This window comes from Penaeus japonicus, unplaced genomic scaffold (assembly GCF_977035675.1).
Source record: "Penaeus japonicus unplaced genomic scaffold, GWHDUDI00000001_assembly GWHDUDI00000016, whole genome shotgun sequence".
Classification (NCBI taxonomy): Eukaryota; Metazoa; Arthropoda; class Malacostraca; order Decapoda; family Penaeidae; genus Penaeus; species Penaeus japonicus.
Window position 1 is genome coordinate 35,044,903 of NW_028234418.1, and position 12,264 is coordinate 35,057,166.

Sequence of the window (12,264 nt, forward strand, 5' to 3'; positions counted from 1 at the left end):
ATCATTACCATCATTATGATAACATTAAATCATAAAAATCATATTTAATTATGATAGTAATGATGATTATGATAATGATAAAGATGATAAGGATAATTATGATGATAATCATAGCAATAATAATGATAATAATAATAATATAATTAATAATGATAATAATAATATAATTAATAATAATAATAATAATATAATTAATAATAATAATAATAATATAATTAATAATAACAATAATAATAATATAATTAATAATAATAATAATAATAATAGTAATGATAATCATAATAATAACAATAATACTAATGATATTAATAAAAAATAATCATTATAATAATAATGATAGTGAGGATAATGATAACAATGATAATAAAAATGATTATAACATTAATGGCAATAATTATCAGGATCAAAATGGTAAAAATGATAATGATGATGATAATAATAATGATAGTAATATTAGCGACAACAGTAGTGATGATAATGATAATGATAATAATATATGATAATAGTTATGATAGTGATGATAATGACACGATGATATAATGATAATTATAATATTAGAAGTGATTATGATAGTATTGATAACAAAAAGATGAGTAGCAATGATAATGATGATAATAACGATGACGTTAATTATAGAAAGGATGATATTAAAAATGGTTTTACCCTGGATATCACACAATCACTATAATAATTTTAATAAGTTAAGATATGACACAAATACTATAACAAACAGAAGTTTAGAAAAAGAAAGAAAAAATAGCCAATAAGAAATTCATTGAAGTGACGGCCTCCAGAACCCCCCCAAAAAAAAAAAAAAAAAAAAAAAAAAAAAAACTTTATTTAGAGGCAAACCTAATGGGCAGCCACACACCTCAAATGGCAGTTTTAATGGAACCAATGCAATAAAAGGTACCATAGACCATTATTACAGGAGTTATTTGACACGAAGAAACGTGTTCTTCTAAGATTTATTATTCAATATCACAGAACATGTTTTCGTAATTAAGCAGTAGACTATCTTATCATGATGTTTGATAGCACTATATACAATGGAGATAGTTATGAAATATACTTTATAAAGAATGCGATATGATAGACTGTTAGCGATACCACTAATAAAAGATATAATAGTTATAATGATAATAACAATAACGCAATCACGATAATGATAACAGCAGTGATAACGATAGAAATAACAGTAAATCTAATCATTATACTAACGACAGCAATTAAGAACGACACAAAGATAATTAAAACAATCAGAACTGTAGATTCGGAGTTCAGTGATTTCCCCCCGCCCCCCCCCCCCTCCACCCCCCAACGATTCCATGAATACCCATGAATCCAAACACAATATATATAAAAAAATAAAATAAAAAAAATACGCCTATCCCAACCAACTCAAGACGCCCTTAATAGCTTATGCAAATTGCCCAGTTGACTCAATTGGCTCCACAACCACGCAGAATAGCGACCGAACCCCGGCATTTCTGCCCGCCTCGACAAAGACCTTTTCCGGCGGGTCTGATTGTTCGCTGGAGTGGGGGGGGTGGAGGGGTGGATGGGGGGAGGGGAAAGTGGGGGCGAGGGAGGGAGAGAGGGAGGTGTAAGGGGGAGGGGGAAGGGGGCCGGGAGAGGGGGGGGGGGGGGAGGGGGGGAAAGTGGGGGCGGGGGAGGGAGGGAGAGAGGGAGGTGTAAGGGAGGGGGGGAAGGGGGCCGGGAGACGGGGGGGGGAGGGTTGTTGTCTTCACTTGCCTTCCTTTCCCTCTTTTCTTCAATCGGTTTCTCTTTTTTTTTCTTTTTTTCTTTTTTTTTTCTTTCTTTCCTTCTGTTTTTTTCATTGTTTTTATCTAATCTCTCTATCTTTTGTTGTTGTTGTTGTTTTTTTATCTCTTTTTAACTTTTTTTTATCCCTTCGTTTATTTTTTCTTATTTTATTTTGTTTTTTATTCAGCCTCTCTCTCCTGTTACAGCATCTCTTTCCCTCCCTCTTTCTTTCCTCTCTCCTCTTCTCGCCCTTTCTCTCCTCTCTTCTTCCCTCTGTCCTCCCAACTTCTCTCCCTCTCTCCCTCCCTTCCTCCCTCCAACCTTTCCTCTCTCTTCTGTCGTTCCCTCTCTCGCCTCACTACTTCTCCCCCCCCCCTCTCCTCCCTACCCCAACCCTTTCCTCTCTCTTTCCCTCTCCTCTCCTCCCTACCCCAACCCTTTTCCTCTCTCTTTCTCTCTCCTCTCCTCCCTACCCCAACCCTTTCCTCTCTTTCCTCTCTCCTCCCTACCAACCCTTTCTCTCTCTTCTCTCTCCCTCCTCCCTACCCCAACCCTTTCCTCTCTCTTTCCCTCTCCTCTCCTCCCTACCCCAACCCTTTTCCTCTCTCTTTCTCTCTCCTCTCCTCCCTACCCCAACCCTTTCCTCTCTCTTTCCCTCTCCTCTCCTCCCTACCCCAACCCTTTCCTCTCTCTTTCTCTCTCCTCTCCTCCCTACCCCAACCCTTTCCTCTCTCTTTCTCTCTCCTCTCCTCCCTACCCCACCCCTTTCCTCTCCCCCCCCTCCTCCCTACCCCAACCCTTTCCTCTCTCTTTCTCTCTCCTCTCCTCCCTACCCCAACCCTTTCCTCTCTCTTTCTCTCTCCTCTCCTCCCTACCCCAACCCTTTTCCTCTCTCTTTCTCTCTCCTCTCCTCCCTACCCCAACCCTTTCCTCTCTCTTTCTCTCTCCTCTCCTCCCTACCCCAACCCTTTCCTCTCTCTTTCTCTCTCCTCTCCTCCCTACCCCAACCCTTCCCTCTCTCTTTCTCTCTCCTCTCCTCCCTACCCCAACCCTTTCCTCTCTCTTTCTCTCTCCTCTCCTCCCTACCCCAACCCTTCCCTCTCTCTTTCTCTCTCCTCTCCTACCTACCCCAACCCTTTCCTCTCTCTTTCTCTCTCCTCTCCTCCCTACCCCAACCCTTCCCTCTCTCTTTCTCTCTCCTCTCCTCCCTACCCCAACCCTTTCCTCTCTCTTTCTCTCTCCTCTCCTCCCTACCCCAACCCTTTCCTCTCTCTTTCTCTCTCCTCTCCTCCCTACCCCAACCCTTTTCCTCTCTCTTTCTCTCTCCTCTCCTTCCCCCTGTCCCTCCCTCCATCCTTCCTCTACCAGGACGTGGTGACGGTGAGGTGAGCAACCTTGCTTAGAAACTGCTGTGTAATAAGTATTTGAGAATAGTACGTATCTTAATGGGTGTATGAGGCTTGTGCATTTCGATGTGTGTGTGTGTGTGTGTTTTCTCTCTCTCTCTCCTTCGGTCTCTCTCTCTTTCTTTCTCTCTCTCTCTCTCTTTCTCTCTCTCTCTCTCTCTCTCTCTCTCTCTCTCTCTCTCTCTCTCTCTCTCTCTCTCTCTCTCTCTCATTCTCTCACTCTGTCTCTCTCATTCTCTCACTCTGTCTCTCTCATTCTCTCTCTCTCTCTCTCTCTTTCTCTCTCTCTCATACTCTCTCTCTCTTATTCTTTCTCTCTCTCTCTCTCTCTCTCTCTCTCTCTCTCTCTCTCTCTTTCTCTCTCTCTCTCTCTCTCATTCTCTCTCTCTCTCTTCTCATTCTCTCTCTCTCTCTCTCTCTCTCTCTCTCTCTCTCTCTCTCTCTCTCTCTCTCTCTCTCTCTCTCTCTCTCTCTCTCTCTCTCTCTCTCTCTCTCTCTCTCATTCTCTCTCTCATTCTCTCCCCCTCTTTCTCTCCCCCCTCTCTCTCTCCCTCTCTCTCTCTCTCTCTTTCAATCTTTATACACACTCGCACAATAGTCACTACACCATATGAATAAGATTTCTTTGACTGAACGTCTTGGATTCCTCAAGTATTTCTTTTCAGCTTTAACGTTTCTTAATGTCGCTCTCAGCCATAGCTTATAGACGTAAGAAGTTTAGAATCAGTGTTAATGTCTTCTTTCATCTCTTTCTGAATAAATACTTATCTGAAGACTAATTTAGATACATATACATAACTGTCTCCAAATCTCTGACTAGTGAATTATAGAATTATATGTAATCGTGATTATTCAGCGAAGGAGACATAAATAGAGATGATGAGGATTAAACAGTAAATAGCAGGATATACTTAACAGGTGAGACAAATGCTGTCAAACTCTGATGTGCGTCTCAAAAAATTATAATGGCAATACTGATAATAAAATTGCTTGTAATGATAATAATGTTGATAATTATGATGGCAACAATTTTGATAATTTATGGTGATAACAATCTTGACAGTTATTGATAACAATTTTGATAGCTACGATGGCAATATTGATAACTATGACAATAACAATATTGATAACCATGATGATAACAATATTGATCACTATGATGATGATAATGATGTTCATGGCGATAGTAATTAGGACAGAATGAAATTATAGAATAGTTTTGATAACCATAAAAAGGATAAAACAAGGATAAGGATGGTAATAATGATAATCATAATGATAACTGAAATGACAATAATGATAATAGTATTAATTATTATCATCTTCATTATTATAATTAAAATTACTATCGTAATCATCACCATCATCATAATCATTATTATCATCATAATTGTTATGATTACCATCATTGTCATTGTTATCATTATAATTAATCTCACGGCTATTTAACAAAGTTCATTATGATAAATGTAGAAAAAAAAGCTATAAATGTGACTGAATAATTTCCACAACGCAAGAGATGTAATTGAAGCGTTTGGGATTACTCCGTCTCCAGAACTACATATTGCAACAAGCTTGTAAGAAAGCCAACAAATAAAGACGATTTTGTCCGCTATTTCTCCACACACTAAAAATCTAAAACTAAAATAAAAAAAAATAAAATAAAACTAAATCGGGAGTCGTTATAGGTTTCCTCCTCAGCTCTTTGAGGATTTGCAGTTCAGAATTCCAAGAAGATGGAATAAAGTGCATCATTGAAACCTTTATGAAACACAAGTACCCCCAGGGGATTTACTCCTGAAACTCCGAAAGAAGGTGGAGTTCGTTATAACGAGGTCAGACACCGAACCCTCCTCCCCTTCTCCGAGGCGGTTAGTAAGTATTTCGAAAAAAAAAAAAAAAAAAAAAAAAAAAAAAAAAAAAAAAAAAATTAAGATCGCCAATACTTCTGGTACGAAAACGATTTAGTACGAGAAAGGAAGCCGTCAAACAAAAAATCCTGACAGCAGCGTCATACCATAAATGTGAGAAATAATGTGAAATAGGACGTGATTTCAGCACCAGAATCAGCCAACATCGAACTGACTGACGTCCATCACCACAGGACAGCCGTCTGGTTAGCTCATTGGTAGCGTGTCGACTTCACATCCCCGTGGTCGGCAGATCGAGCCCCGCCCAAGCTCGTGAGCTTCCACTGTCACCTGGCGGATACTGACGTAGCTGGACACTGCGTTGGGTAAGGACCAAACTCAGATTGAGTCAACACTCGTTGGCACATTCTCTCACGAGTCAGCACACGCTGGCACAGGCGGGCTCGCCTCAGTGCATACAAGCCCGGCGTAGCATCTGCTCCGCAAATCTGGCTTATCCTTATCCTTACCACAGGACATCCAACGCCATGGTGGTGCACGTAGATGAAGCGGGACACCCAACGGGCTGGAAGCGAACCACAATGATCCATGAAGGATTAAGCAAATCAAAAAGCAAAATGATGGAATCCGCATACGTCTCGGCGGAGGAAAACATGAAAGACGTCAGGTGGCTTCAAATTATCCAATGTCACGGCAGCGTTTATTATGCGGTTAAGGAGCGACAGGTCACAGGTATCAGTTAATTCGTCAGCTCTTGGCTAGCGTGTATGGTCTTCCAAGCGTGTTTTAGTAGGTAGCTCTGAAGACGGAATAATCAGAAACACGGTAATTGCATTTCTACAGTTGTGGAAATTATTCAGTCTCATGTATATATATATATATACATATATATATATATATATATATAATATATATATATATATATATATTATATATATATATTATATATATATATATATATATATATATATATATATATATATATATATATACATATATATATATATTATATATATATATATATATATATATATATATACACGTATTTTTTTTCAATTATGGTTAGTATTATCATAACAAAATAACAATAACGATTATATTAATTGTATTAATAAGTGCTACTATTGCTATTATTATTGTCATTAGTTTCATAATCATCGTCATTATCATTATTGTCATTATTATCCTCATTATGATCAACATTCTTGATACTTTTTGTTGTTATCATCATTAATATTATCATCATAATGATGATAATAAGCATGAGTTACAATAATGACAATTATAATAGTACTTATGATGATAACAATGAATATAAGAATAGTAATGGTACCAGTAATAATAACAACAATAACAAAACACGTAAACAATAATGATAATGATGATGATAATAATGAAATGAAAAAAAGGTAAAAGATATATAGTGATGGTGATAACAATAATGATAAAATGATTATGGTAGCAACAATAATAATAATTGTGACATTAATAATTGGAAAGGATAAAAAGTATTGATGTTAATCATGATCACAATGATAATGATGATGATACTGATAATTATAGTGATGATAATGATAGCAACAATGAAAATCATAATGATGATCATAATAACAATCATAATAAGGATAATAATTATTATTATTGTAAAGATAATAATAATGATATGAAATATGAAAGTTTGGATGTATGGTGAGGTGAGGTGAAAAAAAAATGTGTTATGAATAGCCAATACAGAAAGAATATCTACCAGCAACAAAATGTTTAATCTATTTTGTGTTAGGTCATGAAGTGTTATTCCTAATTGCCCCTACCTAGAAATCAAAGGAAATTATCATCCTGCTCTTCAAATATTGCATTTATAAACGTCATCCATCCAACACCCAAGTAGCACACAGCCCTAACCTCCCTGTACCCCCCCCCCCCCAAAGAGAACAGCAAACCAGAAGAGGATGAAGTCACTGATGCAAATTACAGCTCTTCAATTTGCATCAGCGACTTCTACAATTTGCGACAGCGACTTCATCCTCTTCTGGTTTGCTGTTCTCTTTGGAGGAGTGGGTACAGGGAGGTTAGGGCTACGTGGTACTGGGGCCATGGATGATGGATGGATAATGGATGGATGGATGATGGATGGATGGATGGATGAGGAGACAAACCTACCTCTACCGCCAGCAACCAAAAAGATCTCAACGACTTGATTTAGAGACCATGCTGTCACCAAGTCTAATCCTGAGCTTTTGACGTCGGGGTTTCAAGCAGTGGAATTTGTCAGCTTAAAAAGTGTGCATGTCGGAAACCGGTTAAAGTGTCACCAGGAATTGTCATGCTTCTTAACCCTTTCCTTCACCCTTTGCTTCTGCTACAGTGTGACTGAGAAAATTTTAGAAATATCCTTATCCTGGCCATAAAGGCAAAAATTGAAGGCAATATTTGTTATTCTAGTATTCTAGCAAAGATATTGATAATGATGATAATGATAGCCATGGTGATGACAATGAAGATAGAAAGGATATTGACAATGATAATCATAATGATAATTATGATAACATTAACATAAATAATAATAATTATACTGAAAACAATGGTAATGATTCTAATAATGATTATTATGACCTATATCATTATTATCAATGATATCATCATAATTTTTGTTACTGCTATTATCATCATTATCATCGTCATCATGATTGTTATAATGATTGCAATGATAATGTTGATAAGAATAAGAATGGCAATAGAATAACAATAATGATAATGATAATGATAGTTGATAATAGCAATGATAGTGATGATAATCATGAGGATGAAGATGACAATGATTATGATAATGCAAACAATGATAATAATGATAATAATAGTAGTGATAATGATTATAATAATCTTAATATCATCTCATTTATAATCATAATTATTATGGTATAATGATAATAGTGATGATATGAGGATGATAAAATTATAATGAAAATGATGAATACAACAATAAGATCAATGATATCAACGATAATGATAATAGCCATGATGATGATTATAATGACAATGATAGTAATAACAACAATGATAATGATGATAGTGATACTAATGATAGTAACAATAATAAAGATCATGATGACGATGATAATGATAACAATAACAATGATAATAACATTGATGGTGATAATGATGGTAGGAATAACAACAATAATGATAATAATGATGAAAATGATAATGGTGATGATGATAATGATAATAATAATAATGATAACAATAATGATAATAATAATGATAATGATTATAATACTAATGATATTAATGATGATACCAACAAAAATGATAATAGCAATGCTATTGTAATAAAAAAAGTACATGAATAGATAATAATATGGCAGAGAAGAATAAGTGAATGTTTTAATTGACAAGTGATAATGATAGATCATGATAACTGTCATTATCATCATTTTCAATACGATTCCCATTATCCTTTTTATCGTGTATGACAACGAGGATAAATTTTGCGTTATTTTCATATTTATCTTTAATAAAATACCTAACTAATATTTTGGGTCCCATGTGTGTTAAAATCTTGAAGGCTGTGTCATATATATTTTTTTCTTTTTCTTTTTTTTAATTTATGAAATGTTGCAGAAATGTCAAATTATTTCATTTATATGGTGAGCATTACATTTTTTACTTAAATATAAGTTTATTGATTATAACCCCATATTTTTCTCCACATCTGTAAACTGACTTAGTTCTCTGCAAAACCAATTTCTTTCATAATTCGCGACCCCCCTTATCTTTTATTTTTCACCACATATCTCTACAAACCTAGAAAAAGAAAATAGATAACCCCCCCAAAAAAAAAAAAAATATATATATATATATGAAACGAAAGAGTGCCCCCTCCCCCCCCCCCCCACAACCCCCCGTAGCAAGAGAAAAAGTAAGAGAAAAGGGTGCAGATTAACTAACAAAACTTCCCAATATTCGCAAGTTATAAAATGGTTGGGTACTCTCACGTGAACGACAAAGAGTCCCGCTCGAGTGGAAAATGAAAGAACTCCCATGGGAAAATATCGATTTTTTTTTCTTTTTTAGACATTCAATAAGCGTAGCTACACAAGAGCGAGGGAGGGAGTGCCGGTGTTCTGACGGAAAGGCGGTTGGAGGGGTGACGCCTGGAGGGGTGGCGGGGGAGGGGGTGTGGGGGGCGGCGCTGAGGTTCCTGTAGACGAGCTGGCTTGGCTTGGCTTGGCTTGGCTTTTTGGGTTGCGAGGACATGGAGGAGATGGTGGCTGGTGGAGGGCTTTTTTTTGGTGTCTTTTTTTTTTTTTTTCTTTCTTTTTTTTTCTTTGTCTCTCTGTTTGGCTGTTTGTTTGTCGCTAACTTTCTTTGTCTATCTGTTTGTCTGTCTCTCTCTCTCTCTCTCTCGCTCGCTCGCTCTCTATATCTATCTATATCTATCTATCTATCTGTCTATCTATCTATCTATCTAACTATCTAACTATCTATCTATCCCTTTATCTCTCTCTCTCTCTCTCTCTCTCTCTCTCTCTCAATCTGTCCTCCCTCCCTTCCCTTTATCTCTTTACGCGTTTTGTAATAAGAATGACTTATTTGGAAACTTCTTTTTCTTTTTGAATTGTTATTTTTCTTGGGAGGTGGTGGTGGGGGGGGGGGGGGTAGCGTTGGCCTTTTATTGCTGTTTTCGTATTGTCATTATTATCATTAATATCGTCACTATAATCATTATTTTTTGTTGTTATAATTATTCCATTATCATTACTATCATTGTTATTTTCATAATTTTCATCGTCATCACGATCATCACCTAAACTATCATCACCTTTATTTGTCATTATTTATTACAATTAACATTATTACCATTATGATAATTGATATGCATAATCTTGTCATCATTTTTCTTATCATTATCAACATTATTATCATTATCATTATTATTATCATCATCATCATCATTATTATGTAATTCTGGCTTTCACTGTCATTTTTATCATTATTATTGTTATTATTGTAATTATCATTATCATTACCAATATCATCATTATCATTATCATTATTTTTATTATCATTATCATTACCATTATTATCATCACTGTGTTTGTTACTATCGTCCTTATTATCATCATAACCACTATAATGATTATGATAATGATAATAACTATTTTTTTCATTATTACTATTATCATCAGTATCATCTTTATTATTACCATTATCAAAATTGTTATCATTATCATTATCATCATTACTTTTATAATAATCATTATCATAGTTTCATTACTATTATCATCATCATTCTTGGTATTGTTGTTCATGTTATTGCTAGTTTTATCATTGTTCATCAGCATCATCATATCATTATTCGTATCATTGTCATTGTTATTATGACCATCATTATTGTAGTCTAATTTTACTATCATTACCATTGTTATCATCATTATTATCAACACCATTATCAGTGTTATCATAATCATTATCATCATTATCATCTCTAACATCATTATCATCATAACTGTCATCATCATTATTTCCATTTTCATTATTGTTAATATAATTTAATTAATGTTATTGTTATCATCATTATTATCATTATCGTTATAAACAGTATTGTAATCACCATCATCATCATCGCAATCGTCATTATCATCATAATCATCATCATTATTATCATCATTATCATTATAATTATTATTATTATTATCATCATTATCATTATAATTATTATTATTATCTTTAAATCATTATTATCATTGTCATTGTCATCATCATTATCATTATCAACATTGTTATCATTCCTAATTATCACTATTATTATTATAATAATAATCATCGTTATTATATCATCATTATCATCATCATTAATATCCTTAGCATTAACATCAAACTTATTGTTGTTGTTTTATGCTGTTCTTAATGTGAGCATTATTATAATTAATCATCATAATTTATCATAATTGTTATCATAATTCTTATCATCGTTATAATAGGTATCATTATAATTGTCGTTATTATCACTATATTTGTTATTATCATTATTATCATTATTGTTGATGTTATTAATATTACAGTTATTATTGTTATAATTGTCATTATAATTATCATTATCATTATCATCATTGTTACTATTATTATCTTCATTCTTATTAGTATCATTATTATTGTTATTTTCATTATCCTCATTATCCTTTTCATAATTATTATCATTGTCATTATCTGCATTTTCATTAATATCATTATAATAATCATTATATATTGCTCGCATTGTTGTTATTATCCTTACCATCATCATCATTACTATCACTGTCATTATGATCATTATCATTATTGTTGTTGAGATCATTATTATGAATATCATTCTTATTGTTACTATTTTTGTTATTGTTATATTATTTTCATAATTGTTTTTTATCATTGTTATCATTATTATTATCATCGTTATCATTGCCATCATTGTTATTATTATCATTATTATAATCATTATTGCGATCATTATCAGCATCATCTTTTTTGTGACTATCATCATAATTATTATGGTTATGATCATTATCATCAGTATTACCCTCATTATAATTATTTTGTCATCATTAACTTTGCTATCATCATTATTGTTATTATCATTATTATCATTGTTATATACATACACATACGCACACAAATATATAGACAGATAGATAGATAGATGGATAGATTGACTGATTGCTAAATAGATAGATAGACAGATATATGAATAGATATAGAAATAGATATATAAAAAGAAAAATTATAATAAGTGTGTTTGTGTTACAATATATTTAGGCGTTCGAAAAAAAAAGTCAAAATAGACAACTAACATAAGATATTAACAACCACAATTCAAAAAATAATTGATAACAATAACAATTCAAAGAAAGTTAGTGAAAAAAAGGTGGGCAAAAATCCTAAAAGATATTATACAACCGAATAGAACTTACTACAACCGAATTTTATCACTCTAGCCAATTCCTTCGTATAATGCAGACTCCTTTCTATTTCGTGAAGATGTGTTGAAAGGTTTCCGAATAAAAAGGCTTTTATCTGTAAACACGTATGAATAGAATTTTAAGATGCTCAGATCTGATAAACGGCAAAGTCGGAGGGGATGGGGAGGGAGGGGAAAGGGGGGGGGGGGGGTAACGTGGGTCATAAGTATTTTCGTGAAGAGACAATTGATGTGTATATCGAATGACAAATGATTGTCAAGACGA